Source organism: Gracilinanus agilis, chromosome 5 (genome assembly GCF_016433145.1).
Source record: "Gracilinanus agilis isolate LMUSP501 chromosome 5, AgileGrace, whole genome shotgun sequence".
Classification (NCBI taxonomy): domain Eukaryota; kingdom Metazoa; phylum Chordata; class Mammalia; order Didelphimorphia; family Didelphidae; genus Gracilinanus; species Gracilinanus agilis.
The window spans coordinates 296,783,434-296,806,308 of NC_058134.1; the positions used below are offsets into that span (position 1 = coordinate 296,783,434).

General features: G+C 34.9%; 1 protein-coding gene across 2 annotated transcripts in view; it reads left to right on the forward strand.

Annotated features, from left to right (window-relative positions):
• The window catches only part of CCDC91 (coiled-coil domain containing 91), a 488,375-nt gene that overhangs the window by 96,032 nt on the left and 369,468 nt on the right, over nt 1-22,875 (forward strand). The gene's annotated exons all lie outside the window — the stretch shown is intronic.

Sequence of the window (22,875 nt, forward strand, 5' to 3'; positions counted from 1 at the left end):
GACAGATCATAAGACATCTCATGAAAGAGTAGAGTCACAAATCTCCATGTATAAAAATGTTATTTCTCCCACTCAATAGCATCACATTGAATGAAGAAAATATCATAATTCTTCTGACCCAAGCAGTCCTTGTCCCCCCAAAATACTCCCCAATAGTTGGCAATGTTGGCAACAATAACTGAAACAAGTCAAGTTCAGTTGGTAGTTGTAAGACATTTGGACAGATGATATTTGTATATGTGAATGCAAAAAAAGGAGGTTGGAGTAGAAGAGGAGTATAAGAAGTAGTAACACTAATTGTGTATAATACTAGATTTGTTGTATATGCATCTATTTTAACTGCCTAGCCAAATTCAATGTTAGGTAGGGTATTTGTATTTGGCAGAGAACATAAATTCACACACTCTAATGAGAAAGGAGAGTATAAAGTAGCAGAGGGAATTGGTTCTGTATTATTTATAGTTATTTTGGATTACTTCAAGACTGGAATAATCCATTATCCTGATGGCATCTCTATTCTTGAGCTAGGAGAAAGGAGTGACTATCTTTGTATCTCTTGTGATTATAGTACTATGAAATGTAGAGATCTTACTGCCTTAATGCATGATTTATCAAATAATGGTGCTTGTAGACAATTTGAGTTTTATTTAGAGCTCTAATGGTGGTCAGTGACCACCAGAGTAGTGAAAGAGAATATCATATAGTAGTACTCATAGATGACAATGTGGTTGATTGGGATGAAAAATATCTACTACAGATGAGAGAAGAACATTCACAGATTATTTATTGCACAAAGTTGTATAGATTTTTCAATTACATCAAAAATAGAAAAGTGACCAAATCTCTTTTGAAGGAGTGAGATCTTCAGAAGATTTGATTGGGTATCTCACTTAAAAAAAGAGAAAGTCAAGAAAGGTCTGGTAGGTGCCCAGAAGTAATCTATAACTATGACTCAGGAGAAGAAGGAAGGAAAAAGTTGGCATGTGAACTTTCAGTGTGTGAAAAGTAATAAATCCATCACAAACCAGCAATACCTGCTGCAGACATTCCCCAGGACCAGCTGGTGATCATACATCCAATGCCTTAAGTGTATGAACTGTATATTCTACCTCTTCCTCCTTCTCCTGGCAGCAATAAGATGGATCCTGAGGAACAGTGGCCAGTGGTAGTATGGAGGCAGCCCTGTAAACAAATTTTAGCGTGCTCCTCTCCCCAGTGATGTTGCCCTCATTCTTTGGCACTGCCACACCTTTGTTCTTCATTGTGAAATGCACATACTAGTGTTTAGAAAAAAAAAAGACATTATGTGGTTAAGTGCCTTAAGAATATTATGACCAGTGTGGAGGGAGAGAGCACATGTAACTGGAGAGACCACAGTTCATCAGGAGAGATTTCCTAAAGGAAACAGCATTTGAGGTTGACACTGAATTATGGTGGAGTTTAATAGATTGATGGAGGAGGAGAGTGACCTAGGAAGAGATAATATTAAAAACAAAGGATTGCAGGTTTGGGAAGATCATGTGTTTGGAGCAATATGAATTTCAGGTCATAGGAGAAAGTTGAAGCTATTTTATTTAGTGCTTTGAATGCCAAGTTTACTACATTATTTTGTAGACAAGAAAGAGCCATTACATTTTTTTGAATTAGGGAATGAAACATTTGAAGCTGTAGTTAGGCAGATTGAGTGGTGGCACATAGAATCGATTTAACAAGACAGACTGGAAAAAGGCTATTTCAGTAATCTTGATATGAAGTGATAAGGTTTTAAGATAGCTTTGCAACTATGAAAATACAAATGAATGTGGGGCAGCTGGGTAGCTCAGTGGATTGAGAGCCAGGCCTAGAGACAGGAGGTCTTAGGTTAAATCTGGCCTCAGACACTTCCCAGCTGTGTGACCCTGGGCAAGTCACTTAACTCCCATTACCTAGCCCTTACCATTCTTCTGCCTTGGTGCCAATATGCATTATTAACTCTAAGACTGAAGGTGGTAAGGGTTTTAAAAAAAAGGAAGAAAATACAAATGAATGAAAATGATAAGAAAACATTTTGAAGAAAGACTCAGTTGACTTTGAGAACAACTGAGATATAAGGAAGAGAAAGAATAAAGGAGAAACTTACATTAATAGAGGGCTTTAAATTGTAGAAAACATTTTACGTACATTTTCTCATTTAGTGTAGACACTGTTCATATTCCTATTTATTGATGTGGAGACTGATGTTCAAAGAGGCTAAGTGACTACATGGTAATTACATACCCAGTAGTATTAGAGGTGGACTTTGAACCCAAGATTTTCTGATTTTAAGTCTTTAGCACTTTTATTATGCCATAATGATTAAAGGTTTGAATTTTGATGACTAGGAGAATGGTGATATTGTTCATAAAACAAATCAAGAGAGGAAGGTGGCAAATGGGAGAATATGTTGAATTTTAGATTTCATCAAGTATGATTTGGAAATACGTAATAGTTGGATTGGAGCTTGGGAGAAAGATATGGGTTAGATTATATAAGTTATATATTATATACATTTGTGAATTATGTTTCAGTACTTCAAAGATCTATGTTTCTTTTTTTAATCTTTAATTTTAATTTCATTTACAGTTACAAATTCTCTTTCTCCTTTCAATATCTCTTACCCATTTAAATGTAAAACAACATCATGATACTAATTATACAGAGCAAAACATATTTCCAAATTAGTCAGATTCCCGGGAGGGGAGGGAAGAAAAAATTTGCTTCAGTCAGCTTTCTCTGATCATCAGTTCTATCTCTGGAGGTAGACAGTATCATTTTATATCACGAATCCTTTGGAATTGTAGTGGATCTTTAATTGATCAGAATAATTGTCTTTCACTGTTGATTATCTTTTCAATAATGTGGTTACTGTGTAGATTCTTCTGATTTTGCTTACTTAACTTTGTATCAGTTCATATGTCTTCTAGGTTTTTCTGAAACTATCCCTTTCATCATTTCTTATAGCTCAATAGTATTTCATCACATTCATATGCCAGATATTGTTCAAGTTGATTAGCATTTCTTCAGTTCCAGTGTTTTGCTGCCACAAAAAATAGCTGCTGTAAATATTTTTCTATATATAAATTGTTTTCCTTCTTTGTTTTTAGGGTAGTGGTATTTGGGGACTAAAGGATATACATAGTTTTATAGCACTTTGGGGTTATATTTTGTTCTCTAGAATGACTAGATTAATTTACAATTCCATCAACAATTCACTAATACACATATTTTCCAAAATCCTTTCTAGCATTTGTTATTTTCATTTTCTGACATCTTAAGCCCACCTGATGGGGGTGAAATAATACAGCATAGTTGTTTTAATTTGTATTTTTATTATTATAAGTTATTGAGAGCATTTTTATATAACATTTGAGAGCTTTGATTTTTTTGAACATCACCAGAATTAGGCGATATTTAAAAAATGAGACCTTTATCAGAAGAACTTGCTCCAAATCTTTTTCCCAGATTCCTTCTTTTTTTCCCTAAATTTGACTGTATTGGTTTTGTTTATGCAAATTTGGAAAAATTTATTGAATCAAAATTATCCATTCCATCTCCCATGAATATCTCTATCCCTTGTTAGGTCATGAACTGTTTCTGTATTCATAGATTTGACAGATATTTTTCATGATCCTCTCATTTGTTTATCATATTTTTAAGCTACAGATTGTTTTGATGATTACTGCTTTGTATTACAGTTTGAAATCTGATATTGGTTGACTCCATTCCTTCACTTTTTTCATTGATTTCCTTGTCTTAACTACCAAATGTATTTTGTTATTATTTTTTTCTAGCTCTGTAAAGTAATCCTTTCATAGTTTGATTGGTATGGCACTAAATAGTTAATTTTTATATTCATTTAGATAGTATTGTCATTTTTATTATGTTGACTCAGCCAGTGATGGGCAATTAAAATTTTTCCAATTATTTGTCTTGAGCTTCTTTGTCACCATGGAAGCTTTTTACATTTTTTTGTGTTCATTTTCCCACTCTTTATTTTCTTGACTTTGACCTTTATGTTAAGTGTTAATCTGTTCATCTCTGGGAGTTGGGGAAGAATGACTGGTCTGAGTCTCATTCTTTTATGCCCTTCTGCTGATTCCAGGTAGTCTGAGGGCATTTAAGTTTCAGTATTTCCAAAGTGGTATGACCTGCATTGTGGTCTAGTCACTGCCCTCCTGATGTTTCATTGGGCCATACTCAGGCAGGGCTTTTGTTCCCTTTTGACTACAACTGCCCCTCTCTACTCTGTAACTGTAAGCTGACTCTATACCTAGTCCTGACACAGGAGTCCCACTGGAATTGCTAAGTGTTTAGTACCCTCATTGTTCCTGTGCATTCTTGGTGATGTCAGATTCCCATTGTTCTTAGATAGTCAGTTTTATAAATTTCATAATGGACAAAAATGGAATATTACCTAGTAGCCAGTATTCTGGTGATGACTCTCCTTTAACTTAAGTAGACTACTGGTCTGATGATAAATATATTTAGCAGTCTGTTAAAAAGCTTATATTCAAAGTATGTTGTTTGATCTTGAGCAAAGTTTTTAAAGAATTGGATTCACCTCTCTTTCAAGATGACATTGACATAGGACTTCAATAACATATGGGAACATACAAGTAATAATGATTATTTTCTATTTATGTAATACTTTATATATATGTATATTTTAAATTTTTATTTTGAATATTTTCCCATAGTTACATGTTTCATGTTCTTTCCCTCTCCCCTTAGCCCCCTAAACTCCTTTAGCCGAAGCAAAATTCCACTGGGTTTTACATGTATCTTTGATTAAGACCTAATTGCATGTTATTGATAGTTGGACTAGAGTCCTCAATTTCCTCATCTGTAAAATGAAAGAGTTGGATTAGATAACTTCTAAGATCCCTTCCATATGAGCATATAATCAATCTTATGATCTCCCGAAGTTATATGTAAATTAAAGTTTCTCCTTGGAGATGTGAATAATTTTATTGTGTTCCCAAGACAAAATCATTTGGGGCACTTCATTATTTTTACTTTCAGTGCTTAGGATAAGAGGAAACAACAGACCTTCATGAAGATACTTGCAATTTATGTGATAAAATCTTCTGCAGAGGATAAAATCTTTATTTATTTAATTAATTTAGAATATTTTTCCATACTTACATCATTCATGTTCTTTCCCTCTCCACCTCCAACACCCACATAGCCAACAAGCAATTCCATTGGATTTCACATGTGTCATTGCTCAAGACCTATTTCCATATTATTAATATTTGCATTAGAGTGATCTATAATCCCCATTCAAATCCCCATTGAACCATGTGATAAAGCAGTTGTTTTTCTTCTGTGTTTCTGCTCCCACAGTTCTTTCTCTGGATGCGGATAGTGTTCTTTCTCATAAGTCCCTCAGAATTGTCCTGGAATATTGCATTGTTGCTAGTATAGAAGTCTGTTATGTTTGATTATACCACAGTGTATCAGTCTCTGTGAACAGTGTTCTCCTGGATCTGCTCCTTTCACTCTGCATCAATTCCTGGAGGTCATTCCAGTTCACATGGAATTCCTCCAGTTTATTATTCCTTTGAGCACAATAATATTCCATCACCAGCATATACCACAATGTGTTCAACCATTCCCCAATCGAAGGACATTCTCATTTTCCAATTATTTGCCACCACAAACAGCACAGCTATAAATATTTTTGTACAAGTGTTTTTCCTTATTATCTCTTTGGGGTATAAACCCAGTAGTGGTATGCCTGGAACAAAAGGCAGATAGTCTTTTAAAGTCCTTTGAGCATAGTTCCAAATTGCCATCCAGAATGGCGGGATCAATTCACAACTCCACCAGCAATACAATAATGTCCCAATTTTGCCACATCCCCTCCAAAATTTATTACTCTCCCCTGCTGTCATGTTAGCCAATTTGCTATGTGTGAGGTGGTACCTCAGAGTTGTTCTTATTTGCATTTCTTTAATTATTAGAGATTTAGAACACTTTCTCATGTGCTTATTGATAGTTTTGATTTCTTTATCTGAAAATTGACTATTCATGTCCCTTTCCCATTTATTGATTGTATTAAGATTAAAAATAATAAAAAGGCTCATGTAAATATAGAAATTAGTATTTTAATTAAAGCCATGCTGATAGATAAAGTCATTAGACCACGAGCTTGTAAGAATTCAAAACTGCTGCTTCAGCCATAATTACCTCCCCTCTCATCCTGTGCCCAGTAACTAAAGAGGAAGTTCAAAGTCACTACAGGAGTTTATATCCCTTCTCTTACATCATCCCACTTCCTGTCTAACATGAGGAATCATGGGAAATGTAGTTTCAAAGTCTCCCACATGTCCGTAGTAAATATATATATACTTTTAGATGGTATTTCCCAAATTTCACTTTTACAATTGGAGGATGGCTTGATTTTTTGTACAATTGATTTAGCTCCTTATACATTTGAGTAATTAGACCTTTGTCTGAGTTTGTTGTTATAAAGATTTCTTTCCCAATTTGTTGCTTCCATTCTAATTTTGGTAGCATTGAAAACCTTTTTAGTTTAGTGTAGTCAAAATTATTTATTTTACATTTTGTAATATTTTCTAACCCTTGCTTAGTTTTAAAATCTTTTCTTTCCCAGAGATCTGACAAGTATACTATTCTTGTACTCACCTAATTTACTTATAGTTTCCTTCTTTATATTCAAGTCATTTACCCATTCTGAGTTTATCTTGGTAGAGGGAGTGAGATGTTGATCTAGACCCAATCTCTCCCATATTGTTTTCCAATTTTCCCAGCAGTTTTTGTCAAATAGTGGGTTTTTGTCTCAAAATTTGGGTTCTTTGGGTTTATTGTAGACTGTCTTGCTGAGGTCGCTTACCTGTAGTCTATTCCACTGATACTCCCTTCTGTCTCTTGTAGTATAGAGAGAGGTTGAAAAAACTATATGATCCCCTCTCTCTATACTACACTCTTTACCAGTACCATATTGTTTGATGAGTACTGCTTTATAGTACAGTTTAAGATCTGGTACTGGTAGGCCACTTTCCTTTTTTTTTCATTATTTCCCTTGATATCCTTGGTCTTTTGTTCTTCAAAATGAACTTTGTTATATTTTTTTCTAATTCAGTAAAAATATTTTGGTAGTTTGATAGGTATAGCACTAAATAAGTAAATTAATTTGGGTAGGAAGGTCACTTTTATTATGTTAGTTCGTCCTACCCAGGAGCACTCAATGTTTTGCCAGTTGTTTAGATATAGTTTTAATTGCGTGGAAAGAGTTTCATAGTTGTGTTCGTATAATTCCTGTATTTGTATTGGCAGAGAGATTCCTAAGTATTTTATATTGTCTAGGGTGATTTTAAATGGAATTTCTCTTTCTTACTCTTCTTGCTGCAATGTGTTTGAAATATATAGAAATGCTGATGATTTATGTGCGTTTATTTTGTGTCCTGCAATTTTGCTAAAGTTGTTGATTATTTCTAGTAACTTTTTATTTGATTCTCTAGGATTTTTTAAGTGTACCATCATATCATCTGCAAAGAGTGATAGCTTGGTTTCCTCATTGCCTATTTTAATAACTTCAATTTCTTTTTCTTCTCTAATTGTTACTGCTAGTGTTTCCAGTACAATGTTAAATAATAGAGGTGACATGGGCATCCTTGTTTCACTCATGATCTTATTGGGAATGCTTCTAATTTATCCCCATTGCAGATGATGTTTGTTGATGGCTTTAGATATATACCATTTATTATTTTTAGGAAAGGCCCTTCTATTCCTATACTTTGTAGTGTTTTCAGTAGAAATGGATGTTGTATTTTGTCAAAGGCTTTTTCAGCATCTATTGAGATAATCATGTGATTTTTCTTTGTTAGCTTGTTGATATGGTCAATTATGTGAGTGGTTTTCCTAATGTTGAACATCCTTGCATTCCTGGTATAAATCCTACCTGGTCATAATGAATAACCCTCGTGATCACTTGCAGAAGTCTTTTTGCTAGTATTCTGTTTAAGATTTCGCATCTATGTTCATTAAGGAGATTGGTCTGTAGTTTTCTTTCTTTGTTTTTGATCTACCTGGCTTTGGGATCAGTACAATATTTGGGTCATAAAAGGAGTTTGGTAGGACTCCCTCTTTGCTTATTATGTCAAATAGTTTGTATAGTATTGGAATTAGTTGTTTTTTGAAGGTTTGATAGAATTCCCTTGTTAATCCATCTGGTCCTGGGGATTTTTTCTTAGGTAGTTCTTTGATGGCTTGTTCAATTTCTTTTTCTGATATGAGATTATTTAAGTATTCTATTTCTTCTGTTAATCTAGGCAATTTATATTTTTGTAAATATTCATCCATATCACCTAGATTACTATATTTATTGCCATATAATTGGGCAAAATAGTTTTTAATAATTGCTTTGATTTCCTCTTCATTAGAGGTGAGGTCTCCCTTTTCATCTTTGATAATGTCAATTTCGTTTTCTTCTTTCCTTTTTTATAGATTGACCAGTACTTTGTCCATTTTATTTATTTTTTCAAAGTACCAGCTTCTAGTCTTATTTATTAATTCAATAGTTCTTTTACTTTCAATTTTATTTGTTTCTCCTTTGATTTTTATAATTTCTAATTTAGTTTTTAACTGGGGATTTTTAATTTGTTTCCTTTCTAGTTTTTTGATTTGTATGCTCAGTTCATTGATCTTTTTGCCCTCTCTAATTTGTTAATATATTCATTCAAGGATATAAATTTCCCCCCTAGTACTGCTTTAGCTGCATCCCACAGATTTTGTTAGGATGTCTCTTCCTTGTCATTCTGTTCAATGAAATTATTAATTGTTTCTATGATTTGTTCTTTAACTAACTGGTTTTAGTGGATCATATTATTTAATTTCCAATTAGTTTTTGATTTGCCTGTCCATGTTCCCTTACTGATTATTATTTTTATTGCACTATGATCTGAGAAGGTTACATTTATTATTTCTGCTCTTTTCATTTGTTTGCCATGTTTCTATGCCCTATTACATGGTCAATTCTTTGTGAATGTACCATTTGGAGCTGAAAGAAGATATATTCCTTTTTGTCCCTATTTATTTTTCTATTAACTCTAATTTTTCTAGGATTTCATTCACATATCTATTAACTCTAATTTTTCTAGGATTTCGTTCACCTCTCTTATCTCTTTCTTATTTATTTTTTGTTTTGATTTATCTAGATTTGATAGAGGAATATTTAGATCTCCCATTAGTATAGTTTTACTATCTATTTCCTTCTTGAGCTCTGCCAGTTTATTCTTTAGAAATTTGGATGCTATACCTTTTGGTGCTGAGTACTCTTATTTCCTCATTGTCTATTCTGCTTTTTATCAGGATGTAATTAAATTTAGATCTCCCACTAGTATAGTTTTATTATCTATTTCCTCCTTTAGCTCTGCCAGTTTCTCCTTTAGAAATTTGGATGCTGTACCATTTCGTGTATATGTGTTGAGTACTGTTATTTCCTCATTGTCAATCCTGGCTTTATCAAGATGTAATTACCTTCCCTATCTCTTTTAATCAGATCTATTTTTACTTTGGCATTGTCAGAAATCATGATTCCACTCCTACCTCCTTTTTCTCAGTTGAAGCCCAAAAGATTTTGTTCTACTGTATGGACCTTAACCCTGTGTATGTACACTTACCTCATGTGTGTTTCTTGTAGACAACATATGGTAGGATTTTCGTTTCTAATCCACTCTGCTATTTGCTTCCGTTTAATGGGCGAGTTCATCCCATTTACTTTCAGAGTTATAATTATCAGTTGGGTATTCCCCAACATTTTGGTATCTTCTTGTAGTTCTACCCCTTCTTCTTATGCTATTTCCTTTTAAACCAGTGGTTTGTTTTAAATCAGTCCCCCATGTCCTCTCCCTTGGTTTACTTCCCTTTCTACCCTAATGAATTCCCTCTCCCTTTATGAACTCCCTACCCCACTGCCCCCCTTGGTTTGTCCCTTTTGACTTCATCCAAAGGGTTAGGTAGAATTCTATATCCCAATGGATCTACCTACTCTTCCCTTTCAGGATTATTTCCACTGAGAGTAAGGTTTAAGTATTTCCTGTTGAAGCTCTCTTCCTCTCCTTTTTATAATTGTATTCATCCCCTCCCTTTCCCATGCCTTCTTTGTGTGGTAGAGATTATCCTATTTTTCTTATTCCTTCAAGTTTCTCTTGGTGCCATCTTTTATTCCCCTTCCCCCAGCTTTCCCCCCCATATCATCTTAGACCATTTAGTACTCCATCCTCTCCCTATGACTAATTCTTCTAATTACTATAATAGTGTGTACATTTTTTTAGAATTACACATAATGTTTCTCTATATAGGAATACAAGTAATTTGATCTTATTGAAGTCCTTGAAGAAGGCAATTTAAAGATAAATTTTTTTTCTTTCCCCTCTCTTTCTTATTTACCTTTTCATGTTTCTCTGGGTTTTTTTGGTTGGATATTAGACTTTCCATTTACTGTTCCTCTTTTCTGTGCAAATACTTGGAAATCTTCTATTTTGTTGAATGTCCATACTTTCCTCTGGAAGTATATAGTCAGTTTTGATGGGTAGGTGATCCTTGGTTTTAGACCCAATTCTCTTGCCTTTCTGAAGATCACGTTCCTAACCTTGTGGTCTTGTAGTGTGGAGGCTGCCAGATCTTGTGTAATCCTGGTTGGTGTTCCTTGATATCGAATTGTCTCTTTCTGGCTTCTTGTAATATTTTATCCTTAACTTGGAAGCTTTTGAATTTGGCTATTATATTCCTGGGGGTTGTCTTTTCAAGCTTTAATGCAGAGGGTGTTTCAAATGTCTATTTTGCTCTCTTGTTCAAGGACATTGGGGCAATTTTCTTAGATCATTTCTTGTAGCATGATATCTAGAGTTCTATTTTCTTTGATTTTTCCAGAAGACCAATAATTCTCAAGTTGTCTCTTCTAGACATGTTTTCTTGATCTGTCATCTTTTCATTGAGATAGTTCATGTTTCCTTCTATTTTGTCAGTCTTTTGTATTTACTTTATTAATTCTTGTTGTCTTGTGATATCATTGGCTTCTGCTTGCCCAATTCTAGCCTTTAAAGACTGGTTTCTGGCCATAATCTTTCAGTTTTCCTTTTCAGTCTGGTGTATCTTGCTCTTCATGGCTTCCAGATGGTCATTTCTGGTCTTCAATTTGCTTATCATCTCATTTGATTTCTGAACTTCAATTTCCAATTGCAAAATTCTGCCTTTTAAACTCTTGTTTTCTTTTTGATCTATTTCACACTTTTCTTGCCAGATCTCTTCCATCTTTTTCATGATCTTAGATTTGAACTCTTTAAGAGCTTGTGACCAATTTTCATTTTTTTGAGAATGTTTGGATGTCTTTAATTATTTGTCCTCTGTTTTCTAGATTTTTTCTGTGCAAAAGTTATCAAGTGTTAGAGATTTTTTCTTATTCTTTTTGGTGGTTATTTCTTGGGCCTTGCTTGTCATCATTATGCTGGTTTTTCTTTCTCAGCCAGAAGTCTGAGTGAGAAAGGCAGACTCACTGTGTATAGAGGTAAGTAGCAGTTTTTGCCTGAGGCTACTTTGTGAGTCTCCTGGCTTCCACTGTCTGCTAGGCCTCTACTGTCTGTGGCCCCTGTTAGCTTCACTCCTATGCTCAAGGTCTGAGCTTCTCAGCCTCCTGGGTTCTCTAGTTTAGCTGTTTTCAGGGTCAAGCCCTTGGTTGTCCTAGTCAGTTGCCCAGAGCCTGGAAATTGGCCCATGCTTGCTCCTCCACCTAAGGTTTTCCCCTGAGTCTCAGTGAGCTGAGCTGCTTCCACTGTTTGCTGCCTCTCTCAGCTCCTCTCCTACACCCAAGGTCTGTGATTTCTAGCTTCCTGGGGTCTCAAGTCTTGCTGCTCTCACAGGCAAGCTCCTGGTGGTCCCTGTTACCTGCCAAGAAGCTAGATTTTGCACCCTGCTCACTCCAACTCTGGTGCATAGCCTCTGACTCTTGTTTTGTGGGTAGGGTAGGGTAGGGTTGATCAACTCGTGTTTTGATGGGAGCTATTTCCCCCACTTATAGCATGGAAATGCCCAAATCCCACATACCTTCAATATTGTGTCTTGTTGTGGGGTCCCTTCTTTCATCTGGATTTAGTTTTTTTGTCCTTTCGAGGTATGCTTTATGGGTTGGTTAGGAGAGTAAGCACCCTGCTTCTACTCTGAAGCCACTTAACCTGGAAGTCAACACTTTATATTTTAAAATTCACATTTCTCAACATAACTATGAGGTAGATAGAGTAAGTAGTCTTTTATATGATTGAATCAGGAGCTAAAGAGATTAGTGAATATCATTTCCGTGAATAAATGATCTAATTGTGAGATGGCTATCTTTAATATCCTACTTGTGGCATAGTCTCTCTCCATCCTGTTCACCTTCTTCTGGACATATTCCAGCTACTTGTTATCTATCCTAGATAAAAAGTACTTTCTGGAATTAGGCACAAAGCTTCAATTGTTGTCTGTTCAGTACTGAGGAGAATAGGACAATTAGTTCCCACCTTTTGGATGATATACCTATCAATGTTACCTTAGATTCCACTTTAGATTCCTTTGTACTTTCTTCTCCTTTAACATTTTTTATTCTTAGTATCACAGTTTCTCCTAGTAGTATAATATTTGAGAGACCATATAGTCAAGTCCAGTCCTGAACCAGAATCCTCTCTGTAAAACACAAAACAGGCGGTAGTCGATCTTTGTGTGAAGATCTTCAATGAGGGAGAACTCTACCTCCTGGTGACAAATGATTTTTTTTTTTGCTTTCTAAACCTATACCATCCATAGTATTGTACTAGACACTAAAGAAATAGTCAAGAACAGACAAGTCATTGCTTCTTTATGGAGCTTAAAATATAAAGTTCTGACTTTGCTTTAATCAATATATATGGAAATTTAAAAAATTTGTTAAATTAAAGGTTGAAGTTTTAACATCTACCTCCAACCCTTCCAGCTATTGAAGTTTACTAGTTTTAATTAAAAATAAAATTGGCTTTATAATAGGCATTCTTTTTGCATGGTTCTAGCAATGAATTCTAAAAATAGAAAAAAAAACTTGTTCAAGGTCAGCATGAAATGTAAGGCATAGTAGGTCTATGTATATAGCCAAAAGTTTTTCAGCATTTGACAAAAAGGATTTGATTTCCTCTGCTGGAGAAGATTGTCTCTCATGGTAGAGTCTGGAAGATATTTAGATAAGAATGATATGAATAGTCTAATTAGCATAACAGTCTAATTATTCTGCACTAAACCTTAGACAAGATGGAAATCCTGGGGATATGAAGCTGATCTTTTTAATACAAGTAAAAGAAAAAAGGGAAATAGCTTTTTTCTTTCTTGTTTGCTTTTCTACCTATTTTAATTTTTTTTTAAACCCTTACCTTCCGTCTTGGAGTCAGTACTGTGTATTGGCTCCAGGGCAGAAGAGTGGTAAGGGTAGGCAATGGGGGTCAAGTGACTTGCCCAGGGTCACATAACTGGGAAATGGCTGAGGCCAGATTTGCACCTAGGACCTCCCGTCTCTAAGCTTGGCTCTCAGTCCACTGAGCTACCCAGCTGCCTCCCCCCCATTTTAATTTTAATCTAATTTAGATTGAAAATATTCTTCACATATTCAAAAATTTCCCATAGATCATAGAACTATAATCCCACAATCAACCAACAACTACCTGCTTTCCCAGAAAAAACTTAATTTGAGGCTTAAGACATGAAAACTCCTTACATCCCACAAAAGATCCTCATTCTGATAAGTAGAATGAGTTTTGTCTTTTAAAAAAAATTTATATTTTGAAATAAATATAATAAAAGACCATCTAATAACAATAACCACAATAATAATAATGATAAATAATGAACATTTATATAGCATCTGCTAGTTGCCATGCATCTCTTCTTCTGATCCCCATTTTACAGTTGAAGAAATGCAAAGTTGTAAGTATCTGAGACTCACGTGATCTCAGGTTTTCCTGATTCCTGGTCCAGTATCTATCATATACTGTTCTTCCTACTTGCCTTCTAGTATATATAATTCCTTGCTTTACAGTGCGTATGTAGAGTTTAGGATAAATGGAGAACTAATACCTTTTCTAATACTGTATTTTATGTGTTGAAAATAACTAGGTGCAAGTAATATATAAGTAAGAGCTCTGACTTGGTTTAAAAAAATGAAGTTTTTGTCCAAGTTCCCCGACATTTTCTTACATAAAATAAATTTAAAGTAGAGCTAACTATTTGTAAAAAACAGTACCCCCCCCAAATTATAAGAATACCACTTATTTTTTAAACATATAGCCAATTACTAGTTGTATGTCTTTAGACAACTCATTTTACCTTTCAGTTTTTTTTCATTTTTACTCAGTTTCCTCCTATGAGACCTCAAAAAAACCCCACGGAAATTGGATCCACACTCTGGACAAACTCAAAAAGGAATTTAAAAATCAAATAAGACAGATTGAAGAAAAATGGGGAAAAGAAAACAATAGCTTATAAAGCAAAATTGGTCACCTGGAAAAAGAAGCATAAAAATCTAATGAAAAGAGTAACAGTAAAAGAAGAATGGACCAAATACCAAAGGAGGATCAAAAGGCCATGGAAGAAATTCAGTCATTAAAAATTAGACATCAAGAAAATAAACAAATTCAAAAGAATGAAAAAATACAAGAAATATCTCATTTAAAAAACTGATCTGGAAAATACATCCAGGAGAGACAATTTAAGTTATTAGACTACCTGAAAACCATAACCAAAAAAAAAAAAAAAGCCTAGCTATTGTATTACAAGAAATTGCCCAAGAAAACTGCCCTGATATTTTTTAAGAAGGTAAAATAGAGATGGAAAGAATCCATAGATCACCTGCAATAAATCCCCAAATGGCAACTTCCAGGACTGTTATAGCCAAGTTCAAGATCTCCCAGGCCAAGGAGAAAATATTGCAAGTAGCCAGAATGAAACAGTTCAGATATCATGGACCCCCAGTCCACATTACACAGGATGTGCCAACTTCCAGAATGAAAGACTGGAAGGCTTGGTAACTGAGTTTACAACCATGAATCACCTCTCTATCAAAACTGACCATATTCTTTCAGGGGGGAATATGATCGTTTAATAAAATAGATGATTTCTAAGCATTCCTGAAGAAAAGACCAGACTTAAAAGAAAATTTGATGTCCAAATAAAAAATTCCAGAGAATAAAAAGGCAAATAAGTGTATAATTAACCTAAAATCCAAAGTTTAAGATCTTTTAATATAATTTTAGGAAAAGAAAATCATGAATACCCTGGACTAGGAAAGTGGATCTTCTGGAGAATTTATGGGAATGCTTGCAGAAATGACACACAACATCAAAGGATCTGGACCAAACTTTTGGATATAATGAACTGAACTGAAAGTGGGGGTTGAACCTGTTATTTATTCTGATTTTAAACTCTTATGCCAAAGGGAGGTGCCCCAATTGGCTTTTGGTCAATATGTCTATCAATCAATTTTTATCTCTTTCTTCTTTCTTTCTCTCTTTCCCTCTTATTCTCTAAATGGTATAATTCCCTTTATGACAGGTGCAAATTTTATACCCCCCTAGTGAGAGAATGTTAAGTGTATAAACTCCTCATATGGACTGAATCACTGGGGGAAACCTGACATATTAATCTCCTAGAAAATGTGAGTGAGGAGATTTAACATGCTGTTCTCCCAAAGAATCAGAGGGGAGTGATTGTGTAAAGGAAATTTACTCTCCCCATCTGGTGTTGCAAATGTGATATCATCGATGCCCTGTTGACTACTTGCATACCTGGCATCAGCCTGAACATAACCCAGGTAGGGAAAAGGAGGAGAGGAGCCAGGGGAATATATCTATATATATGATGAGGAAGTAGTCTCTCGATTCTAATTGCTTTGCAGGGTACAGCCCAAGGAGCAGCTGGAGGAAAAGCTGTCATGTGGGAAAATTAGATTGGGGTACTTTATTCTCTTCTTCCATTCCTTCTATCTATCTATAATTCATAAACATTTCATTAAGCCCAATTGCTACACTCATATTTTACTTTTAACATAAGAAAGGGAAAAAATTTAAGGGCTTCAGTAAGGTCAAATTATTTATATTCCTGTATGGAAAGATGCTATCTGTAACTCTTAAAAATTGCTAACATTATCATAGTAGTTAGAAGAAGTATATTGTATATTCTAGACAGAAGATGTGGTAGTAAGCTGTTCAGGATGATATGCAAAAAAAAGTTGGAGGTGAAAAAGAAGATTGTACTAAGAGAAATGGGAAAAGAGAAGTAAAGTGCCATAAATTATGTCACATTCATTAGAATTTAGCGATTAGAGAAGAGAAAGAAATTGAAGGTATTAAAGTAGGCAGTGAGGAAACTAAACTATCACTATTTGCAGATCATATGATGGCCTGCTTAAAGAATCCGAGAAAATCAGCTAAAAAGCTAGTGGACTTAATTAACATCTTTAGCAAAGTTGCAGGATACAAAATAAACCTACATAAATAATCAGCATTTGTATATATTTCTAGCAGAACTCAGCAGCAAGAGTTAGAAAGAGAAACTCCATTTAAAATCACCGTAGACAATATAAAATATTGGGAATCTGTCTGCCAAGACAAACAAACACAGGAATTATATAAACACAACTACAAAACACTTTTCACACTAATAGAACTAGAATTAATCAATTGGAAAAACATTAATTGCTCATGGGTAGGCCATGCTAATAAATGATAATCCTACCTAAATTCACTTATTCAGTGCCATCCTTATCAACCTACCAAAATACTATTTTATAGACCTAGAAAAAATAATAACAAAATTCATTTGGAAGAACAAAAGATCAAGAATATCAAAGGAACTATTGAAAAAAAAATATGAGGGATAGTGGCGTAGCAATACCAGATCTTAAACTGTACTATAAAGTAGTGATCATCAAAACAATCAGATACTGGCTAACAGGTAGAAGGGTGGATTGATTAAATATGTTAGGGGTAAATTACCTCAGCAGTCTGTGTTTGATAAACCCAAAGATTCTAGCTTTTGGGATTAGAACTCAGTATTTGACATAAACTGCTAGGAAAATTAGAAAACAGTATAGCAAAAGTTAGATTTCGATCAGTGTTTTATATCCTATGCCAAGATAAGTTCAAAGTGGGTATATGACTTAAACATAAAGAGTGATATAAGTAAATTAGATGAACGTAGAATAGTCTACCTCTCAGGTCTATGGAGAAGAGAAGAATTTAAGATGGATTAAGAGAGAATATTGCAAGATGTGAAATGACTAATTTAGATTATATTAAATTAAAAAGGATTTTTACAAAGCAAACCAATTCAACCAAGATTAGAAGGGAAGCAACAAACTGGGGAAAAATTTTTATAACACTTATCTGATAAAGATCTAATTTCTCAAATATATAAAAAAATTAAATCATATTTATAAGAAACCAAGCCATTCTCCAATTGACAGATGGTCAAGGGGTATTAATAGATAGTTTTTAGAGGAAAGAATCAAAACTCAGTAATCATATGAAAAAAATATTCTTAATCCCTCCTGATTAGAGAAATGCAAATCAAAACAACTCTGAGTTACCACCTTACACCTAGCAGATTGGCCAATACAACAGTAAAGGAAGATAATAAATTTTGAAGCAGATGTAGCAAAATTGGGACACTAAAGCATTGCTGGTGGAGTAGTGAATTGATCCAACCATTCTGGAAAGAAATTTGGAATTATGAGCAAAAGGCTTTAAAAGAATGCATACTTTTTTATTCAGCAGCACTGCCATTAGTTTTGTATACCAAAGATGTAAAAAAATGAATACGGACCTGTTTGTACAAAAATATTTATAGTTGCACTTTTTGAAGTGGCCAAAAAATTGGAAACTGAGGTGATGTCCCTTGACTGGGGAATAACTGAACAAATTGTGGTGTATTGTGCTATAAGGAATGATGAACTTCATGGTTTCAGAAAGAACTGGAAAGACCTACATGAACTTATGTGGAATGAAATAATAGAACCAAGAGAACATTATACACAGAAACTGAAATGTTGTGGGGTGATCAAATGTGATTGACTTAGCTACGAATTGCAATTCAGTGATACAAGACAATTATGTAAGAGTTATGAGAAAGAATACTATCCATAGCTAGAGAAAGAACTGTTGGAGTAGAAATGCAGAAGAAAACATGATTTATCACTTATTTGGGTTCAGTCATTCCCTATTCAGTTGTGATGTTTTTATGCCCTAGTACCTGGTAAATCTTTTTATATGTATGATATGTTGATGAAAAGAAGGTATATTCTTTTTATCCCTATTCAGTTTTCTTCAGTTATCTATTAACTCTAACTTTTCTGAAAATCCGTTCACTTCCCTTTCTTCTTTCTTCTTTTTGATTTTTCTAGTTCCGATAGGAGAAGCTTGAGGTCCCCCACTAGTACAGTTTTACTATCTATTTCCTCCTTAACCTCCTGTAGTTTCTCCTTTGAATATCTGGATGATCTACCATTTGATGCATATATGTTGCATACTAATATTTCTTCATTTTCTATACTGCCTTTTCTCAAGATCTATTTTTGCTTTAGCTTTGAGATTATGATTGGTACTCTTGCCTTCTTTCTTGCAGTTGAAGCCTAATAGATTTTGCTCCAGCCTCTTACCTTTACTCTGTGCATATTTAACAATTTCAAATGTGTTTCTTATAAACAGCATCTGGTAGGATTCTGGTTTTTAATCCATTCTGTAATGCACTTCCATTTCATGTATGAATTTATCCAATTTATATTCACAGTTATGATTACCATCTGTGTATTCTTCTCCATTTTGATTTCCTCTTTCAATCCTCCCCTTTCTCCTTTTACTCTTTCCCTGCCCTCTGGTGTTTTGCTTTTAATCATTCCTCATCTTCTCTCTCCCTTGTATTACTCTCCTTCCACCACCTCCCTTCTTCCCCTCCTACTTCTCTATAGGGTCTTTTAATCTCTTCCCAAATTCTCCCTCCTTAATATTACTCCCCTTCCCACTACAACTTTTATTATTCCCCTTCTACTTCTTTATAGGGTAAGATAGGATTCTATACTCCAATGAATCTTCCTGTTCTTCCCTCTCTGTGAAAATTCTGATGAGAGTAAGGTTTAGGTATGTAATGCAAGGTTGCTAGCAGAAGCCTTTTGCTTCTGCAATATTAAACTGTAACAGAAAGGCAGTTGGAGGTTTTAGAATCTTCAGAAAGTGAGTTGGAGCCTGAGGCTATAAATAGGGCTGAAGTTCCAACTGATGGGGGCTTTTGCCTTCTGGTTTTCACTTTGCCTGGGGACTTTTGCTTTTTGGGCTTTGGGCTTAGCCTGTTGGCTTCAGCTTTTTGGCTTGGCTTTGGCCTTTTGGCTTCAGCATTGGCCTGTGCTTATTTTGTCTTGGGGAAATTTGGACCTATCTGATTTCTCTGGACCTCTCTGATCCCTCCATTACATCCCTGCTATTTCCTGTGAATTTCCCTTTGGGTCCTGGGAGGAAGGGTGGGCGTGGTGATTGGACATTGTGGGTTTAGTTTCTGTAGGCAAATAGGGCATCCTAAAACAAGTTACCCCTAATTTAGTGATTTGATAAATACTTTATTTCAAAGGCAGTCAAACCTTCCTGACTGGGAGAGCCAGACTCTCTCAGTCTAACCCTCTCTTGCAACCCATCCCCCCAAACACCAGCTTTCTCCCTAGCAGTGGTTAGAAATCCTAAACCTCTTTCCCTCTGATTAACCTGACATTAATAAATCCTCATTGTCACCTACTCAAAGTCTCTGGTGAATCATTGTATCGAAGGTTAAGGCAAGGGCTGAAGAGGGAAGGAATTATTTTCTTTATTTCTTGAGGGAACTGTAGGCATCCATCTTGGCAGGAAGTATCTACCCTAGACTTCCTGCAGCCATCAGTTTCACTGGCAGGGAGGAGCCCTTTTGACTCCTCCCCTAAGAGACTCTAGAAATTAACAGGAGAAACCCTCCAGCCAGATATAAAACATTTCTAACTGACCCAAATTCCTTTTGTACCTTAGAGGTACCTTCCCTGTCTGAAGGGTTCAGCCTATCTCCCCCAGTATCCTCTGTCTTTAGCCTTGGTGAATAAGCCCGTTTGAGCTGCCCTCCTGTATACTCCCTGTCATTCCCCTACTTTCCTATATACCTCCTCATCCCTTCCATACACTCAGCTATCTCCTTAATTCCGCTTCCAAATCACCTACATCACCTTTATTCTTCCTTTAACCAAGATTATCTCACTTCTTTATAACAGGTATTATCCAGTCACCTCCTGCTTCCTCCCCTCCATTGTCATAGTATTCTCCCCCTCCCATGCTTCTTTATGTGATATAATTTATCCCATTTTTCCTCTCTTCCCATTTTTCTTAGTTCAATTTTCTTTTTCACCCCAGGTTTTTTATATATATCATTCTGAACAGTTTTGTTACTGATATCATCTAAACAATTTGACTTTATTGAAGACCTTAAATTTTTTCTGTTTCTTATTTTTTATGCTTCTCTTGTATTTTGTATTTGGATATCAAATTTTCATTTTATGTCTGTCCTTTTCTTCAGGAATGCTTGGAAATCTTCTATTCTATTAAATGACTGTTTTTCTTCCTGGAGGAATATAGTCAGGTTTCTTGGGTTCAGTTCCCTTGCCTTCTAGAATATCATATTTCAAGCCTTCTGTTCCTCCAGTGTGGAAGCTGCCAGATTTTGTGTAATCCTGACTCAGGCTCCATGATATATCCAAATTATTTTTTTCTGACTGCTTGCAGTGTTTTCTTCTTGACCTGGGAGCTCTTAAACATTGACTATAACATTCCTGGGAGTCGTCATTTGGGTATTTATTACAGGAAGTGATCTATGGATTCTTTCAATCTCTATTTTACCATTTTGTTCAAGAATATCAGGACAATTTTCTCGATTATTTTCTTGTAATATAATAGGCTTTTTTTTGGTTGTGACTTTCAGGTAGTTCAATAATTCTTATATTGTCTCTCCTGGATTTTTTTTTCATGTCAGTTGTGTTTTGTTGTTGTTGTTGTTGAGATATTTCACATTTTCCTCTTTTTTCATTATTTTGATTTTTTAATTGTTTCTTGATGTCTTTTGAAATCATTAGATTCTACTTGCCCATTTCTAATTTTTAATGACTGAATTTCTTCCATGACCTTTTAATATTCCTTTTCATTTTGGTGCATTCTTCTTTTCATGGCAATCTTTTCTTCACTGGATTTTTTTTTGCTTCTTTTTTCAGCATGTGAATTCTGTTTTTAAGTAACTTTCTTTCTCCTTAGATTTTTGTGCCTGTCTTTCAGTTGACTAATTTTGCATTTTAAGCTGTTATTTTCTTTTTCCTATTTTTATTCAACCTGTCTTATTTGATTTTTCAGTTCTTTTTTGAGTTCTTCCAGAGACTGAGGCCAATTTCAATGTTTTTTTCGAAGTTTTGCTTGTAGTTTCTTGGATACAGTCATCTTCTATTGATTTTGCTCTTTGCTCTTTTCCCCAGGAGAAGTTTTTAAGTATTATTTGCTTTTTTCTGTTGCTTACTCGTTTTCCTGGCCTTTTTTTTTTTTTGAGAATTCTGTACTCTGCTTGCCAATTCTCTCTTCTCTGCTGGTTTACATATTAGGCAGCGAGACCTAATGTTCCCTGGGACCAACTCTTCAATTCAGCCAGCCTCTAAGGTTTGAGATTGCCTGTTAAATGAACTTTTGTTCTTTTCCAGGGCCTGGGCCTTCAAAGGTGGGTCTGAGTTATTCTTTAGCTGGTATAGCCCCCCAACCAGGATTTCTGAAGTTAGCCTATGCCCTATCGCATTACATAGAGTTGAGGGTGGGGGGTGGGGGTCAGCCACCACTCCTCTGGGGTTTTCCTTCTATTTCCCCCTTATTCCATAAAAATTGACTCTCTCTGCCTACCTTCTAAGTTATGTTCAGTGGGAAGCCTTGTGACTCCATCTTGCTGTTGGATTTTTTGGTATGGAAGGATATTCAGAGTGGTTTTGGCCTTTACTGTTAGTAAGTTGCCATTTTGACTCCACCTTCCCCTTACTCTCTATCTTAGGCAGGATTCAGACAGATTTTCCTGACTTCAAGGCCAGCTTTCCACTATCCTGTTCACAACTTATATAATTAATAATATATAGATTAGTATTTTAAAATCCTGTATCTTCTCTACCCAACTATTTTGGAGGCATCTATATTATAGGAACAATAATATCTTATGTATTTTAAAATTATCCCACAAATGAGATAGTATTTGTAAAGTACTTGGTATAATGCCTAGCACATAGTAAGCATTTAACACATCCCCCTTTCCCCACATAGCTCAGTCTTCTATGAACAGTAGGTGCTAAATGTTTGACTTTGAGACCATTTCCAAAAACTTCTACTTACATAGAGTTGAGAAACAACTCTCTGAGAATCATACATTAGTGTACAAACTTAACAAAACACATTATATGTTAATTTAGAGCTGACTTATGAATAGATACCCATAATAGACTTATAAATAGAAACCCCTAAAACCCCTCTCTTGTATCATGCTCATTTTAGAATATGTGGAATTAAGAAGTTTTAAAAAAACACAACTATGTTATCATGGACTGAACACAGTCCTTTTTTCCTTCTCTTATATATTAATTCCTTCCCACTGTTCATCAGTAGGAAAGGAAGTCAGGGAAACCTTTAGTTAAAAATATTGTATTTCTGGGAGTAGTATTATTAATGTCCATTTTTCTCTCTCCTTCCACTTTCCTCACAATTGTTAAACATCGTCCAAGGGAAAAAATAGATTTTGCAAATTGTATAATATCAAGGCAGT